Below are 18,165 nucleotides of genomic sequence, written 5' to 3'. Positions count from 1 at the left end.
TAATTTACTATTGTGTATCTAATCTATTCCACTGTTCCTTTACTCTGTTTCTTAGCCAAATCTAGACTATTTTTATAACTACTTCTTTGGAATGTAGTTTGAAATTTGTTACTACTAAGCTACCTTATTTATTGTTTATCTTAAATAGTAAATAGTAAAAAATAATAAAACATGCATCTTCTCAACAACTTTACAGATCATTTAGTCTAATCCCTTAATTTGAGAGATGAAATAACTTGGTCTCAGAAAGACTTGAGTTCATGAAATTACTAGAGTAGTACAGCTGGGTCTAGAATTCAAAACATCTGCCCTTAATTCATTGTCTCCACAATAATCCACATTTTATGTATGGTCTATGGTTAGCTACTCCCAAGTACAACTAAATATGATTCTTTTAGATGTCCTTTAGATACATAGATACATAGATAGATAGACACAAATGATAGATAGGTAGATAGACAGATAGACAAACAAATCATAGCTAGTTATACATATATATATATATATATATATATACAGACAAAGGTCAAGAGGGTCAGTTGACATAGCAAAAGATGAAAATCATTCATTGGCTAGCCACACTAACTAAAGTATAAGCATTAATAAACTAAGGTAAATATAAACTTACATTGAAAAGCCTTAGGAATTACATTCAGAAATATTACAATGTTATCTGGCAGAAAATATTAGTGCTGTATTTTTGCATTAAATATGGGGGTGTGCAGAATGTACACATAATAGCTATACAATATCTATAGAAAATAATAACTATGCCTAAAGTAATCAATCTTCCTCACTACAGCTCTGCCAAACAAATGAAAAAAATCTAAAACATGCATAAAAACCAGGAAACTGAAGACAATAAAAATATGATGAATATTTTCATCAGTATTTTACTGACAACCTATTTTCCCACCTGGCAATGAAGATAAGCTAATTTATCATTGATTTATTTTGGCTACCACTGGTGCAGTTTGAGGAATGAATGGAAATCCACAATTAGGAATTTATTGGAAGTCATTATAAAGAAGATGCACATATCTATCACCTCTTTCCCCTCTCTACCATAAGGGGGTTATCTGTATTTTGTAAAGGGTAAATACAAGTCAAACTGACCAAGATTTTCTCTCTTTGAAAACAGAAGTCCAAACGATTTTGTAACTGTCAAGATAGATTCCCACTGAGGATTCTAGTAAAGGAAAAAGCTGAAAAGAATCCCAGGTTATTTTTATATTGTTGGTTTTGTTTTGTTTTGTTTTGTTTTGTTTTTCAGAAGAGGGCATGCAAAGTTTTGTGATCTCTCAGGTTGCATTTTGATAGTTAACAGTGATGGCAAGGGAATTCCCCAATGAGACTTCTGAATGTCACTCTGTAGAAGAACGATTTTTACTCTGCCTTCTCTTTTTCTACTAATCCTTACTTTTCTGAAAAAATTAAATGTTGAATATTCCATTAAAAGGGGTAAAAGGACTTAAATATTCAATGTATTTTCCTAAGTTCCTTTCTTCTCCAGACCATAACAAAAAAGAATGACCTAAAATTTAAAACCCCAAGATCAGCTATTACATGTAAGAACCAAAAAGCTAAATTAATGCAGTGAATAGTGCTGGAGTTGGAGTCAACAAAATATGGAATCGTGCCCCAGAATACTTACTAAATGTACTAACTGTTTGACCTTGGACAAGTCGCTTAACCTCTGTATGCCTCAGCTTCTTTAATTGTAAAGTGAGAATAATAAAAGCACATATTTCCTGGGGTTGTTATGTGGATCAAATGTGATGATATTTATAAACTGCCTAGCAGTGTTTGACACAAAGTAAGTGCTACATAAATGCTGGCTATTATTGCTGCTTTTTTTTTAAATTTAAAGTAGAATTTGACTACTAACTGATGCAAATCAAGCTCCTCTTGTTAAGTGTAATCATTAAAACATTAATTAAGTTGTGACCCTAGGAAATCTCAAGGCACACCCCTGGGTCTATTTAACCACTGACAAAACAAAACAAAAAATTCTTTCAGTAAACTTGTTTGATGTTCTTAGGTAAAATTACTTGTAATAATGAAAAAGAGCACTCCATTTAGAAGGTAGAACAATTTTAATAAATCTATAAACGTTAGGACAAAATAGAGATTATCAATGAAACTGATGTGGATGATTCTTTCCAGGTCAGTTGTATTAATAGTATCTTATTGAAGCTCTAGTAGGAATTGAAAAGTTCCACACTATATCCAGAATTAGGACAACTCATCTTTCTATACATCGTCAGCAAGAGTTAAAAATTAGATTCTTCATATCTTATTATCTGATAAGAGACTTTGAGGCTTTATTATAAGCCTACAATTTGACATTATTAAATAAATATCAACAATCAATGGAGAGCCATGAATAGAAGAATTTTATTGACATTATATACATATATTATTGTTGAAGATAGTCCAAATAAATTTAAAAAGTATTCTTTTCCTAAATAAAATAAGCATTTAGTAATGTTGGGCCCCAATGACAAATGTTGAAAAAAAACATTCCTCAGTTCAGGCCAAATTTAATTCTAATCCATGCTGGTACTTCTAAATTCAATAGTCCATGAATGGAAGATTCAAAACTGACCAAGCATCCTTCCTAGACCCTAAAGAGTCACTGTTGCTGTGGGAAGGTGGGAAGAGAATGGGAAATGACGGGGAGAAGGGAAAGGATAAAAGGAAATGCCTAGAAAATTGTTCACTAGAGCAAGGCAAAAAAAATAAAGCTATGCCAGTGTAAAATGGAAAAATAAGGAAAGTGTGCTCATTGAAACTGCTATCTTTCGGTTAAATTCCCTTCTAAGCCAGAGGCAAATTAAGATTCTATTGACGTCCAGAAGATTTCAATACTATATTAGAAGCAAGCCTACTTTTTGACTTCATATTGCAGAAATTTAACCCTAAACTGTATCATGAAATATTATTCTAGTCTTGGTTAGTAGAAAGAGTTATAGTCCTGGAAAAAGAAGGCTTACATTTGAACCTAAGCTCCCACAATTACTCTTTGTGTAACATATCAAATTATTGGATTTCTCAGCTCAATATGTAAAATATATTATGTCCTACTTAATTCGTAAGCTTGCTGTGAAGAAAGGACTTTGTAAACTTCAAGATGCAGTTAATGCAAATCCTTGTTCTTTCTCTTCCCCTTTCCCTCCTCTCTAATGACCCTCACACTATTTCAGGTACCCTACATTACTTTCCTTGTCTTTTTTCCTGTCACACCCTATTCCCAACATTATCAAATCTGTCTCTGGAGAGAGAAGCAATATTTAGCTCTGTTCCTTAATAGAAAAAAATATGCCATTTTGCAAAGGGTGTTTGCCTTTTCACCTTCATTTGTTAAGGGAAAATGAAAAGCTCTTAGTATTAAAGGAATATTAGTGAGCAGATTGAAACAGTATTTCATATGAATAAAAGGTGATTGTCTCCCCTTCTCTAGGTGGCCACTCCATTAACCTATGCATAGGTTGACATCAAGTCATAACATTGTCATACATATATTTGCATGGTCCCTGCAAATATGACAACTTCTCAAAAAGGTAAGTTTCTTGATTTAGATTCAGAGGATATACAGTGCCTTAGCTATCCTAATTGGAGTCCATCTTTCATAGATAAAAAATACAACAAATTCGGACTAAATTTCTTCTCCTCCTTCCAATGCAATGTGAAAGCCCATTAAGAAGGTCATCCTCTGTACATCATAACAGCAATAAAGTACAATGATCAACTGTGAATGTCTTAACTATTAGAAATGCAAGGATTTAGGAAAACTCCAAGGGACTCATGATGAAAAAGGCTTTCCACCATCACAGAAGGAACTGATGGAGTCTGAATATAAATTGAAGCATACCATTCTTCACTCTTTTACCTCAATGATTTTTTTCTTTATTATAAGGATTATGTGTCTTGTCTCACAATATGAAGAATATGGAAATGTGTATTGAATAATATCACATTTACAACCTATATAATATAGTAATTGCTCTCTTAAGAACAAATGGATGGTGGGAGGGAGAGCATATGGCTTGCATAATGTTAGCAATTGATTATTAAAAATATTATTGATATAAAATTTGGAAAAAATTAAAAAAATAAAATTTCTTCCTCCCTACCATAAAAGAATTATCTCCTGTCCTGGGAAGCCTTTAAAATATAACTATAATCTGGAGTGGATAACCTGTTAAATTCAGTCCAAGCTGGATGGTCATTAGTTATTTAGAGCAGCTCTTTGGGAATAAAGGTACAAAGCTGGTGAGTTCTGATAATGGAAGTGTAAATATCAAAGGGCATGAAATACTGGTTTATATATCAAAGTCAAATGTCTGGAGGGAATATTAAGCAACATAAAAGAACCAGTATGGAAAGTTATGAGAGACCACAAAGTAAAGTAGACAAATAGAAATGAAAATGAAGTGAAGCCTTCCTGGATCTCTTATTTTCCTCAATTCAGAACCTTTTTTCAACAGGAAATAGTATCTTCCTCTGTAGATCTCCCATAAAACATATCTAAACTTCTAATCATTTATCATGCTCCATTTGGACCTACCATTATATGTGTACTAGTCTTATCTTCCCTACTAGAAGGTAAGCTCCTAAATGGGGGGTAGGGGGGAGGCATGCATTATATCTTGGTTCAGCCACTTATCTAGAGTCTTGCATAGACTCTCTTGCATAGAGAAGGCACTTGATATATTGAACTAAGTCGGGTGAGAGCCAACTTCACCTAGCATACAATTATGCCTAAAGGCAACTTTAAAACAAAATTCAAGTCTCTTAGGTTTTGTTTTTCAATTTCTGCCATCAGAAGTAAATAAAATATGAGTTCATTAAAAGTCAAGAGTCTGTTCAAAGTGTAAGTATGACAATGAGCAGCAAAGCCCTTCACTGAGTCATGGTTCAATTTTCATATTCATATGAAATCTTTGCTTTTTTTTCTAAGTTGTCCAAAAGTTCTGCCAACTCCCCCATCCTCGATAAAGCATCTGCACACATCGATTTCCTACCCCCCCAAAAAAAATATGTTTGTACATCTTTAAGTCATTTGTGCATGGTTGACATGACTATTATATCAAAAGCAAAATTTTTAGAAAATGTTTCTTCTGCAAAAATTAAACTTTTGCATTTGCCTCATGCCAGTTTAGCTAACCATAGGCAAAGGAATAACTAGTAATAGATGCTTCATCCCACTGAGTTTTCTTCTTAAATGGAAAATATTTTGTGTGCAAGACGCCACCTGCTGTTCCCTTTTTACAGTACAAAATGAATTCTCATAAGAAAATGTTAGTGTTTGAAATACATTTCTTTCATCTTTTTCTCTCACATCATGACATGTATATTAAGATACAATAATACAACAAATATAATCATCTACTTGTTAAATAATGCTTTAATTGATTAAACTGGGTTCTGAAATCTCTAAAGTCACTTATTAAAAAAACTAAATCTATGATTCCATCAATGTGCTCAGCTCTTATTAAGTAATCCTTTAGCTAAAACAGATTTCCAAATGTTCTGCAACTTAAAGTCTGAAGGAGTAGCCTCAGTCACATTGAGGTTAAGTGGCTTGTTTAGCGTCCCACAAGCATAATATGTCAGAGGTGGCACCTAAGTCAGTTTCTTCCTGAGACCAAAATCTGCTTCCTGGACACACTGCTTCTCTCTGCATTGGTTTTTGTTGAACAACAATGAAGACAGAATTCAGAGGTGTCTGAGTTTTTCCCTAACAGTTCTTGAGGAGTTTTCTGAAACAATTAAGATGCCTCCTATTTGTTTACATTTTTTCAAAGGTCTTCTGAGGTAAATTTTTTTAAAAATTACTTTTCAAAAGAACATAATAATACAAAACTAAGAATAACTGGAATTCATCTTTGAACACATTTTATCAATATATCTCTTTACCAGTCCAGGCAATCACTATTTACAGCCAGGTTGGTGAACCTATGGCGTCTGTACCAGAGGAGGCTGCTCCCTTCACCCTCTTCACGCTCACTTGAGGACATTTCTCACATGATCCATCCTTCTGCCCAGCAGCCCAATGGGAGCACTTCCTCCCTCTCCTGTCTGGGATAAGGCAGGGTGCTCACATGCAAAATGAGGGTTGCCATTTGGGAACTCTGTCTCTAAGGTCTCTAAGAGATTTGCCATCACTGATTAGAGGATTAAGAGTAGAGCCTGGAAAAGTGATATCATTGGTCTAGAAAATTTCAAGGTGAGAAAATTTTATCTACTGAATCGGCTTGCCACCTTGTCTGCAAATTATAATTTTAGAAAACTGCCTAAAGCTCTGAATAAATAAATAACTAGTTAATAATTAACCCAAGGCCACTCAGCTAATCTCAGATGTAAGACTTGTACTCAGTACCTTCTGAGTCCAAGGCCTTCTATCCATTTGTAAAGATATGATCATCTACATTTGACATACAAGGATATTGAAGCTCAAGGAGGTTAAATGACTTCTTCAATGTAACAAACCTAATAAGCATCAGAGGAAGAATTGAAACTTAGATCCCCTCTGCCCCTCCCTCCAAATTCTGTGGTCTATCCAAGGTCATCAGGTAAGTCATCTTCAAAATAGAATCATCACAGTTAGATTGATGTGTCAATAGAAACTGAAGGGATATCTAACAATTACAGAAAGGCTGAACAAGTTGTGGTATGAGTTTGTAATGGAATATTGTGCCATATGAAGTGCTAAACAAAATCATCATAAAAAACTTGGAAATATGTACAGCAAGTGATGCAAACTGAAGTGTGTAGAACAAGGTGAATACTGTACACAAAACAACAATGACGTATGATGATCAACTGTGAATGATTTAACTATTATCAAAAAGGCAAGAATCCAGGACAACACTAAGAGACTCATGAAAAATATATATACATACACCACCATAAAAGGAACAGAGTACAAATGCAAAGTGAAACATTTATAATTGCTTGACTAGAGAGAGCATTAGTAATATGTACTTTGGGGTAGCTGAAGGACTTTGTGGGAAAATGGAAGCTCTGAAATCAGAAATCTTATATTTGAATTCAAAGTAATCTCTGTGACCCAAGGCAAGTAAATTTAACATTTCACAATCTTAGTCTCCTTAGCTAAAAAATTAAGAGGTTTGAATAGGTGGTTTTTCTTAGGTCTTTCTCAGCTCCCAAATTATGATTCTTTATGATTTACTCATGCAATAGTTCATTTTACATATGCAATGTAAAAAATCTTGACATTTTAACAACTAGAGATTAGTGCTTACTGAAATCATTCTGTTCCTTTTCTTATATTTTTTAATTAAATATGACACTTAGCTTGGTGCTGAGATACAAGGAACTATGCCAAGTGCTAAGATAAAATGATAACGAAAATTGATCCAGTTCTTGATTTCGAATAGCTTTCATTCTCCAGGTATTTTAGGAAAAGTCAATTGTAGCATCTAAAGAAGTATAATATGGGATGGGTGTGAAGAAGCAAAAAAGAATTCCATAAAAAGTATTCTGAGACAGTCTGAAGATGCATAGAACATTGCAGCTCAGGAGTACTGTTGAGGCATTTATAAAGGACATGTACTAAACCTTGAAGAAATGGGAGAATTCTATAAGATGAAAATGAGAAGGGAGCACATTCTAGGCATGATAAATGACTTGTGTTGAGGTAAGAAACAGTGCTTGGACTTCAGAGAAAAAAATGTAGCCTATTGACTTAATTGAGTGATATGGAATCATGCTAGTAAAGGCTATTTAAGCAGTTTGTGGAGAGTTTTCAATAACAAAATTAGGAGTTTATATTTTAATCCAAAGAAAAATAGAGATACTGAAAATATTTAAGTCATTTTCATGATGGAGAATAGTTTTAGGAGTGGTAATGGAAAGGTAGACATTAATTTTCAAAAAAGAGATCTCAGCAGCCAGTGTTACTCTTGAATATGAGTATTGAGGTCACCAAGAATGTTATGAGAAAATTGGTGAGGCAGGTACTGAACTAATCTCAAGAGAGGATGAAATAAAAATCTAGAAATAATTCAATGGAGTCAATGTTACTTAGCAATACTGGCAGCAGGAACATGTAAGAGAAAGAAAAGCAAGAATATGACAATTCCTGCATATTGCCTAATGAGTTAATAAAAAGAAAAGAAAAAGAAACAGCTAAAAATGGATAGTCTATTAAGAGATGTAGTACCTTTAGGAAAAATTTCAGGATTTAGTGAGGACCATAAGGTGGAAGGAATGTGAAAGGAAGAGGTCAAGAATCTTTTCTTTATAAAAGAGAGTATACTGAAGTATTTAATTAAAAAGTGGTTCTTGGGAGCAATTCAAATTTATTAAATTGAAATAAAATTAAAAATAACATGCTCAATATGCAAAGAAGTCTCTAAATCCTACCTTCTATGCTTCCAATGAAAGACCTTCTGTTGTGTAGCCTATAGAAGAAAATCTTAAGATAATAAACATGGTAATTCTTAAGTGTCTGAAGGATGAGCATAAAGAAGACTAACCTTGTTATGCTTTAGCAGAACTGGGACCAAATGGGTAAAAATTATAGAAAGGTTTTTGGTTCTTTCCCGAGTAAAAGGAAAATCTTACATTACAAAATAACTTATCTTATTAGCTAATGATTTATGAATCACTGAAAACCATCATGAAGCAAAAGTTGAATGGCTCCTTACTGGAGATTTTGTAGAGAATTTTCATACTTTTGAACTGATTTGGATAAGCTGATCTTAGAAATCTCTTCCATGTCCGAGTTTCTATGATTAATAATTTGTTATTCAAAGATATTCCCAATTATATGTAATAGCAATTGTCAACATTAATTTGGCCTTAATGTTCTAGACCTGAAAAGGTTAATATATAAGGCCTGAAGAATATTCTGGATTTAAGTATTTTCTACTGACAATTTTTAGAAAATCACAGTGAATTACATACTTCGGTATTTCAAAATAAGTGATGTCACTAGTACGAGTAATCCATGGGCTCTGATGTTCTTCTATACCTTAGGAAATATTTTTATTATGGGCTTCTTTTGTCAAAAACAATCAGCTGCTTGTGGCCAAGCTTTTGTAATAAGATTTCAGGTGACAGACTCCGAAGTCCAACTCTGCCAATTATGTATATTTAAACGTCACCCAGCTTGGCAAGGCTTTCTAAGGCTTCTATTCTGGCAGCACAGCATTGACAATTCAGGGTTCTCTTCATCATCATAGTAAAGCTTCAGTGGAACTATTTGATGTTTGTGGCCTTCATAGTACTTTCACTATAAGATCTTGATCCTCTAAGGAAGGGAATCTTGAAAAATACAATGAAGCCAAAATCCTCTGAATAGTACTGTCATCTACTGAACAATCATAAAGAAAATGTGGCATTAGTCAAGTAGAAAAGGTAATTCTGAGAGTATCCGCATAATCAATATAGGAAACAAGATGTAGTGGGTGGGAAACAGAGGATTCTAGCTGTCAGATTCTTCTCAAGTCAAAGGAAACCTCAATGAGGCCAAAATGTCTGGTAGAGCTAAACCTACCATTCCTTTCTTCCAGTCATCCCATTAATATAATTTATTCTGTCCTTCAAGGGAATACCAAAGAGACCTCCATTCTTATGAGTAAAGACTGCTTTATAACATATGGAAATGGCATGCTCTATCAGTTGAAAGGTTCCACGAGGCCTGCCAGATGTTTATATTTGAACCATATCCAACCCCATTCAAAGTGTGTCAGCCAGTGAGTCCACATGACTGAAATTCCTATATGATCACTTTCACATTTTAGTAGATAATACTTAGTATCAAAGAGGAATAGGGCAATTTCTCGTGCAGCTTTAATGTTTGTAGAAAATGAAAGCTCATTTTTTTAAAATTTCATATTCATTATAATAAAAGTTCCAATTGATATTTTTGGTCATTTCTGGGCTAATAATGGAAATTCAGAGTTTGAATTGTAGTCATCATTAATGCTAATTGTATAAACTAATTTATATATTAAAAATGTCCTCTAGCTATTCACATTTAGATTTGATTGGTGGCTGCATTATACTGTATTATGGTTTTGAATAGAACAGTATTACAAAAAGGCTGCAATTAGTAAAACATGATATGTTTCCATACATATTTTTAGGAAATAATTAGTGATATTAATGTTACTCTTACCTTAATATTCTCTATTTCCTGAAAGGTACATTACTATGAAACAAGAGATCATATATATATATATATATATATATATATATATATATATATATATATATATATATATATATATTTGAAGAGAATCAGGAGTTTTCTGCAAGATCTTGAATGCCTGCCCAAAAGAGCCATTCAGATTCTCTGCAGTGCCATCTTATGGTTCAGTAATCTAACTGCGCTTGGTGGTCAGAGGTTATTTGAAGAGCATTTCAAAAAAAGCAGCCATATGATATAGGTCAGTGAATACATAAAATACTGCAAAGAAAAAACCCATTTACCTGGAATTGCTCATTATGACCCAACTTTTTTTTTTTCCTTTGGGATAATGAATCTCAAGTTTCACACCTCAAACAAAGAACTAGTGGTAGTAAAACTGCCAACTCTATTCAATCTTTAAAATATCATTTTTCTAGAGTTTCCAGCTTTTTAAAAGGCTAAGTATTATATTCAAATAGTAAGAAGGTATTACTATTAATATTATTTTTATGCAAAAACTTTAGAAATACTAACAACCATTTGTAAGGTTATTTAATTCAATCAGTCAACTAGTCATTATTCTGTGCCTACTATGTGTTGGGCACTGTTTGTTTTAAGCACTGAAATTTTTTTTAAAATAGACCCTGATTTTAAACAGCCCACAGACTAATGGACTAATTAAATATTTAGGTTTGACAACTGCTAATGACTATTGTATATATCAAGATATCAAGATGGCCTGGAAGACACCAACCACACACACACACACACACACACACACACACACACCTTTATACACTAAAGAACTGGGAAATTTTGTTGAAGAAAATAATGAAGATAAGAATTTAGATACTGGCACATGAACTGGTCCAACTTTTATATAGTTTATATAGTCACTGTGCAGAGATTAAAAGATACTGAAATTATTTGAAAGAGAAGCCAACTGTCAATCCTGTTGTTTAGAAATGCTCACTAAAACATGCAGGAAATATAGAGATATAGGATTTCTAGTTTAAGTAAGTTTCTTGATTTTTTATTACCAAACTTATAGTGGTAAGAGTAGAAAAGAACAAGGCATATTTAGGATCGCTTTCATAAATAATAATTGAGAAATAGAGTGGATGATTACTATGGATAGCTCAAAATGATCACGTGCTAAATCTGTTACCACTTTAAGCTTTATACTAGGTATATATTTCTGTCAGATTGTAAGCTCATTTAGAGTGGGAATTGTGCCTAGCATAGTGGTCCCCACATTGTAAGTACTTAATAAATGTTATGATATTATCAATATTATGTTATGCCACACACACTCAAACATGGATCACTTTTTCAGGTAATATATTAGAATATATAATGATTTTCTTGATGCTGAAATAAATTGACCATAAGTAAAATCTGTTTTGATTATTAAGAAGCCACTTCAAGGTCTTGCAATGCTTTACCATCAATGTTATCACCAGTGGGTAGAATTTTACTGTAATATACCTAAATGAAGTTCAAGAGATTTGAATGAATTTGTGGTGAATCCATTATAATATTTTACTTATTTTCTTTAAACACACACTATATATAAACTTATCTAATTACATTTCTTTTTTTTTCAATAAACTGCAGAAAGTATAGTTTTATCATTTAGAGTCCTGAGTTGCTTAAATTTTAGAAAAAGGAAAGTTAAATGCTATTACTTTATTTTTTGAAATGGTAAAATGCTTTAATAGAAAATTATTTATGTGGACATAATTTTATAAATATTAAAAATCTAAATAATTTTATAATGAATGTTTTTTTTGTAATAAGCCAATTTTGTTTATTAGGAAACTTAATGTTAACCAGGATAGCAAAAGAATTGAACTTAATAATATAAGTATAAAAATAATTCTAAAAATTAAAAACAAAAATAATTATTTGGCTTTTAAAAAAACACTGATTTGTAATATTTCTTAAGTTCAATATGTACAAAGTATATTCCAAAATATCTGTTGAATAAATGTTTTAAATTTGCATAATCATTTAACCTAAGTTGGCAAAGCTATATATTTTTGGTCATGAATATATATAAAATATTATGTGAACATCTATACAAAATGTTAATTGTATTTCAAACAGAAAATTGAACAAAAGCATGAATGTCTCATTAAAATATTAATATGACATAATTATGATATGATTCCATATGTACAAAATAAAGCTAGACTTGCAATATATTTCCTTTTTCTCGTGTTTTTTGCAGTTAAAATAGTGAATTCAAAAACTTATACAAATCTTACATTCTTATTTCTAAAAATGTATTATGTTAGAAATTGCACTATAAACTTTATAGAAGTTAATGAATTACTAAAAAATCAAGAATCAAAATTTAAAAGTGCATGAAATGCTTACATCTTGTCCCATATCTTTATTGCTCTGTACAGACAGGTATTTCCAATTTTATTGCAAATCATATAATGGAATTTCAAACTTTAATTAAGATAAAAATTTACTCTGTATTAACTAAAGCCTGAAATTTCTAAGAGTAGATCTGTAGTATATTCATTGTGTAAGACTAGAGGTCACCGCCCTTCAAGTAATACCTCCCCCACTTTCATGATTCATTTCTGGGTCAGTATGCCATTGGGAAGCAGGCCTCTAAAATGCTATTACTTTAGAAAGTATCCTCGGGTTCCAAGTACCAACTAGTTAAACTGAACAATCTAATTCTGTGAAAATATTTCTAATTTTGAAGATTTTATCAGTCCTTGATCGCTCTTGCTTCTAAGATATAGTCCAAAAGGCACAGATCATAAAAATGTTGACTGAAGAATTCAACCACGTGTTTCCTTAAAACAATTTGTGAATTACTCTTTCCCTCAATATTGTATAGTCCTTTTTTGCTTGCCAATGAGTAGAAATGAAGTATAGTTTACAGAGAAAATAAAGTAAAAATCTTCCATTACAAAACTTCAGAGAGTTCAATTTTTCTTTTGCTCATTTGTTCACATGTGATTTATTTTTCTGTGCATACCATATGCATGGATAGAATAATTTGCATTGGGAAACATACTGTGAAGATTGTCATTTGTAATTCCCAGTGCTCTATTTTGAATAGAGAAGACTGTTACCTAAAAGATCCTGGATATACCATCTTAGCCTCTGAATATATGGAACCTCTACAGTGTTAATTTATGGTAAATTTACATAATTCATCCTTAGAGAAGAATAATCACTCTCCTTGCCCCAAAATTTATAAAAGGAAGTCAATTCTCTGTCCATATGGGAATTTTTAGCTCATCTATAAATTACTTAAAAGAAAGGAGGAGAATTAAGTATTATATTAAGATTTGTACAGAATGAAGTAGTCAGATTTCAATCCCATACACAGAGCAAAACAGAAGCTTAAAGAATCTGTCCAAACACTATAGGTACTTCTAATGACTTGCTCTTTACACTAATGCAAGGAACCTACTTTTGAAAATCAGAATGCTTTTACTTTCAAAATAACTTGATCTACATAGAAGAAAAACAACTGCTTGATCACAAAGGTCGATGGAGATATCATTGGGGATATAGACTCTAAATTATCACCCTAGTGCAAACATCAATAATATGGAAATAGGTCTTGACACATGTAAAACCCAGAGGAATTATAGGTCAGCTATAGGAGGGGGTTTGAGGGAGGGGAGGGAAAGAACATGAATCTTGTCACCATGGAAAAATATTCTAAATTAATTAATTAATTGGAATTTTCAAAAAAAAAAAAAACAATTACTTGACCTAGAGTGAAAAAGTGTTGAAATTATTTTTTAGAGAGGGCAAATGGTTGCTAGATTATGAGGGAAAAAAAAGTCTTATTTCTTATTTCTACTAGAGATTAACATCAGTGCCTTAATCTTAATTTTTTTAAATGACTCAAATACAAAAGAAGTGGAGGTCTGTTGAGTTTTTTAGAAGTTCAAAAAAATTATTAAATCAAGAAGTCAGAAGGTTGATCAACATGAATATTGAAGTTTTAAAGGAAATATCCAGGGGAAGGGACAGAAAACGAAACAGTAAATGAAATTTCAAAGTTACAAAGAAACAATAGAAAGTAACTGGCATCTGTGCACATAACAGCAAAAACAATTTGAACATATTATAGTAAGATAGCATAAATTTCAAAGTAAAAGAGATTGAGTGATTGTAGAAGAGCAATAACCTGGAAGTAGCATTGGGGAGGATATTGCATGATAATATTGCATAGAAATCCAGGAAGACAGAAGGTCTTTTCCTCAGAGAAGAGAGAAGATTTAATTTGAACAGGATGCAGAGGTAAGAAGAGAAGGGAAATTTGTTTTAATGGCTATTCTGAAGAGCATCGTATTTAGACTTAGCAAGGGGGTTAAAAAATTGTTGATACCCAGAGTGAATAGGAATAAGAATAAAGGAGGAGGTAGTTAGAGGGTGAGATGTGTCTTTAGTGCAGGGGTCCCCAAATTAAGGCCTGTAGGCTCCCCAAGGCTATTTATCTGGCCCCCACCTCACTTCCAGAAGGGGCACCTCTTTTATTGGTCATCAGTGAGAGGAGCATTGTATGTGGTGGTACCTCAAAGCATGGTGTCGCTGACGTATAGTATTACTTCCATTGACATAATCCTTTGCATGGCACCTTGTGAGAGTAACTGAACAAGAATGAAGAGCTGTGCAAAGAATTACATGGCTGCACAATGGAAGACATCAGCATGGTGAGAGGCAGTCTGGGGGAGGAGATTCTGCACTGTGTATACTGCTGCCCGGTATAGTGGTGGCGGGGATGGACCTGTGCAAGATGTGACAAGCTCAGCACAGCCAGTGCTGCAGCCTCCACTATCACAGACAGCGCTATACCGATTTGTTCATAGTTTTTTTTTTTTTTAATACTCCAGCCCTCCAATGGTCTGAGGGTCAGTGAACTGGCCCCCTGTGTAAAATGTTTGGGGACCCCTGCTTTAGTGCTCTGAATCAATGTACCAAGGATCAAGAATTTAGAAAAGCACGGTAAATAGAGTCAGAGGTCCTGTTTATTTTTTTAATTTTAAATAATATTTTATTTGATCATTTCCAAGCATTATTCATTAGAGACAAAGATCATTTTCTTTTCCTCCCCTCCCCCCCATAGCCGACGCGTGATTCCACTGGGTATCACATGTGTTCTTGATTCAAACCCATTGCCATGTTGTTAGTATTTGTATTAGAGTGTTCGTTTAGAGTCTCTCCTCAGACATGTCCTCTCAACCTCTGGAAGTCAAGCAGTTGCTTTTCATTGGTGTTTTTACTCCCACAGTTTGTCCTCTGCTTGTGGATAGTGTTTTTTCTCCTAGATCCCTGCAGATTGTTCAGGGACATTGCATTGCCACTAATGGAGAAGTCCATAACATTCGATTGTACCACAGTGTATCAGTCTCTGTGTACAATGTTCTCCTGGTTCTGCTCCTTTCACTCTGCATCACTTCCTGGAGGTCGTTCCAGTCTCCATGGAATTCCTCCACCTTATTATTTATTCCTTTTTGCACAATAGCATTCCATCACCAACATATACCACAATTTGTTCAGCCATTCTCCAATTGAAGGGCATCCCCTCATTTTCCAATTTTTGGCCACCACAAAGAGCGCAGCTATGAATATTCTTGTACAAGTCTTTTTCTTTATTATCTCTTTGGGGTACAAGCCCAGCAGTGCTATGGCTGGATCAAAGGGCAGACAGTCTTTTATCGACCTTTGGGTGTTTTTAAATCCTAGTTCTACGTGCTACTTAAATGACTTAGGACAAGCCCTTTAACCTCTGAGCCTTGGTTTCCTAACTTTTTAAATGAGGAAATTAAACTGGAGGACCTCTAAGCTTTCTTCTAACTCTGAATCTATAATTCAATCTTATACATTTAAGAACACTATAATAAGAACATTATTGGTTTTTTATTATTATTATTTTATTATTTGTTATGATAATAAGAAAAAAGTAGTACAAAGCCAGTAGAGAAGTTTAATAGAGAATTACATAAAATTAAGTAGCCCAGTGTTCCATGTAACACATTGATATTCTGTGCATTTCCACAGTATAATAACTTACAGGTGAAAATTTCCCATTGTTTTCCTGATTGGTCTCTGTAGTGGAGTTTTTTGGGGGGAATGTAATAATATGGAATTCTAATAAATGTGTATTAAACAGATTTCTTTATATCTAAAAAAGAAAAGCAAGTGGACTGTTTTGTGCAGAAACTAAATAAGATCTCTTCTAGGGTGGTAGGTAGAAAGATTAGAGAAGCCAAAGGGAGAAGTGATTATTCTATATCCACAAGAGGAATGAGTTTGAGATATATAACTGTAGGTGTTATGGAAAGAAGACATGAATACCAAAACCATTTTAAATTACTCTACTGTATAGAATATAAAATTTTACATATAATCTTGTTATTAAATTGTCTATGGATATAATTCTCAGGGAAAATTTGTAATATTCTGATATATAGATATATATGTATATATGCTCAATCTTTATGTCTGAAATAATTTATAATTTAACTATACAAATAATTTTTAAAAGGGTTGTTCCCTTGTAATGCTCTATATAGGAGGACAAGGAAGTCAGATAATGCACTAGTGAAATGCATACCCCCCAAAACCCACTATTTATGTTAAAGCTTCAATGACTGTTTAGGTGCTACGAAGCAGAAAACAAAATAGTCAGTAAATAAACATTTACTAACTGCCTATCATATAATAGGTACAGGAGATAAACATGGAGGTAACAAAGAAAGCTTAAGGAAAAAAAAAACAGCCCATGCTGTCAAGGAGCTCCTCCTCTAATTGAGGAGAGAAAATGTAAACAACAAGAAATTATTTATAAAATAGGGTAAATAGGAAAAAATCAAGAGAGGGAAAGAACAAGAAACCAAGAGGAATAGAAAGGATTATTGTGGCATGCCAACAGTCATAATGTTTAAAGTCTTTCCAAAAAGTACATTTAAAATAATAGTTATTAAGGAATTTCACATAAAGAAAAAATGAATCACATTAAAGGGTGAAGTGTCAGATGCACACACTGACTCAAATTTGACCATTTCTTCAGTTAAATGTACATTCCAGTTTCAGTAATTTAACTGCCATACTCAAATAATTTTTATCTCCTTTAAGAAAAATTTTATGTAGCCTAAATATGGAATCAACATAGAAGGAAGTTATCTCTAGTTTTCTATTATATAACTGCAATACCTAGATGTCAAGGTTGTGCTCTCAAACTTTACAGAGAATGGAGTCTACTTCTTTTCATAAGAGAAGTAATATTATAATTATACATGTTTCATGCATTTCCTGACCAAAGAGAAAGGAAAGGAAAAGCAAGGAAAGACGATATGGTTATTTTTTACTTATCTATTTTAGAAATGCTAAAGAAAAAATGCAATCCCCTTTTAAATTTTCAAAGTGGGATTATAGATCTAATCTCTGAAAAAGTGAATCTATAATCTATAAGAATAGACTTTGTATGACAAACCCAAAGACCCCAGCTTTTGGGACAAAAACCCATTATTTGATAAAAACTGCTGGGAAAACTGGAAGACAGTGTGGGAGAGATTAGCTTTGGATCAACACCTCACACCCTACACCAAAATAAATTCAGAATGGGTGAATGACTTAAACATAAAGAAGGAAACTATAAGTAAATTAGGCAAACACAGAATGGTATACATGTCAGACCTTTGGGAAGGGAAAGACTTTAAAACCAAGCAAGACATAGAGTCACAAAATGCAAAATAAATAAATTGGAATACATCAAATTAAAAAGGTTTTGTACAAACAAAACCAATGTAACTAAAATCAGAAGGGTAGCAACAAATTGGGAAACAATCTTCATAAAAACCTCTGACAAAGGTTTAATTACTCAAATTTACAAAGAGCTAAATCAATTGTACAAAAAATCAAGCCATTCTCCAATTGATAAGTGGGCAAGGGACATGAACAGGCAGTCCTTAGCCAAAGAAATCAAAACTATTAATAAGCACATGAAAAAG

The 18,165-nt window shown here is 33.0% G+C and overlaps 1 protein-coding gene across 2 annotated transcripts in view; it reads right to left on the bottom strand.

The window, feature by feature from the left end:
• GABRG3 (gamma-aminobutyric acid type A receptor subunit gamma3) overlaps window positions 1–18,165 on the bottom strand; it is a 926,944-nt gene that overhangs the window by 815,841 nt on the left and 92,938 nt on the right. The gene's annotated exons all lie outside the window — the stretch shown is intronic.

Source organism: Monodelphis domestica, chromosome 8 (assembly GCF_027887165.1).
Source record: "Monodelphis domestica isolate mMonDom1 chromosome 8, mMonDom1.pri, whole genome shotgun sequence".
NCBI classification, from domain to species: Eukaryota; Metazoa; Chordata; class Mammalia; order Didelphimorphia; family Didelphidae; genus Monodelphis; species Monodelphis domestica.
Note: the sequence above shows the minus strand (reverse complement) of the source record. Positions and strands in the feature narration are given on the sequence as shown.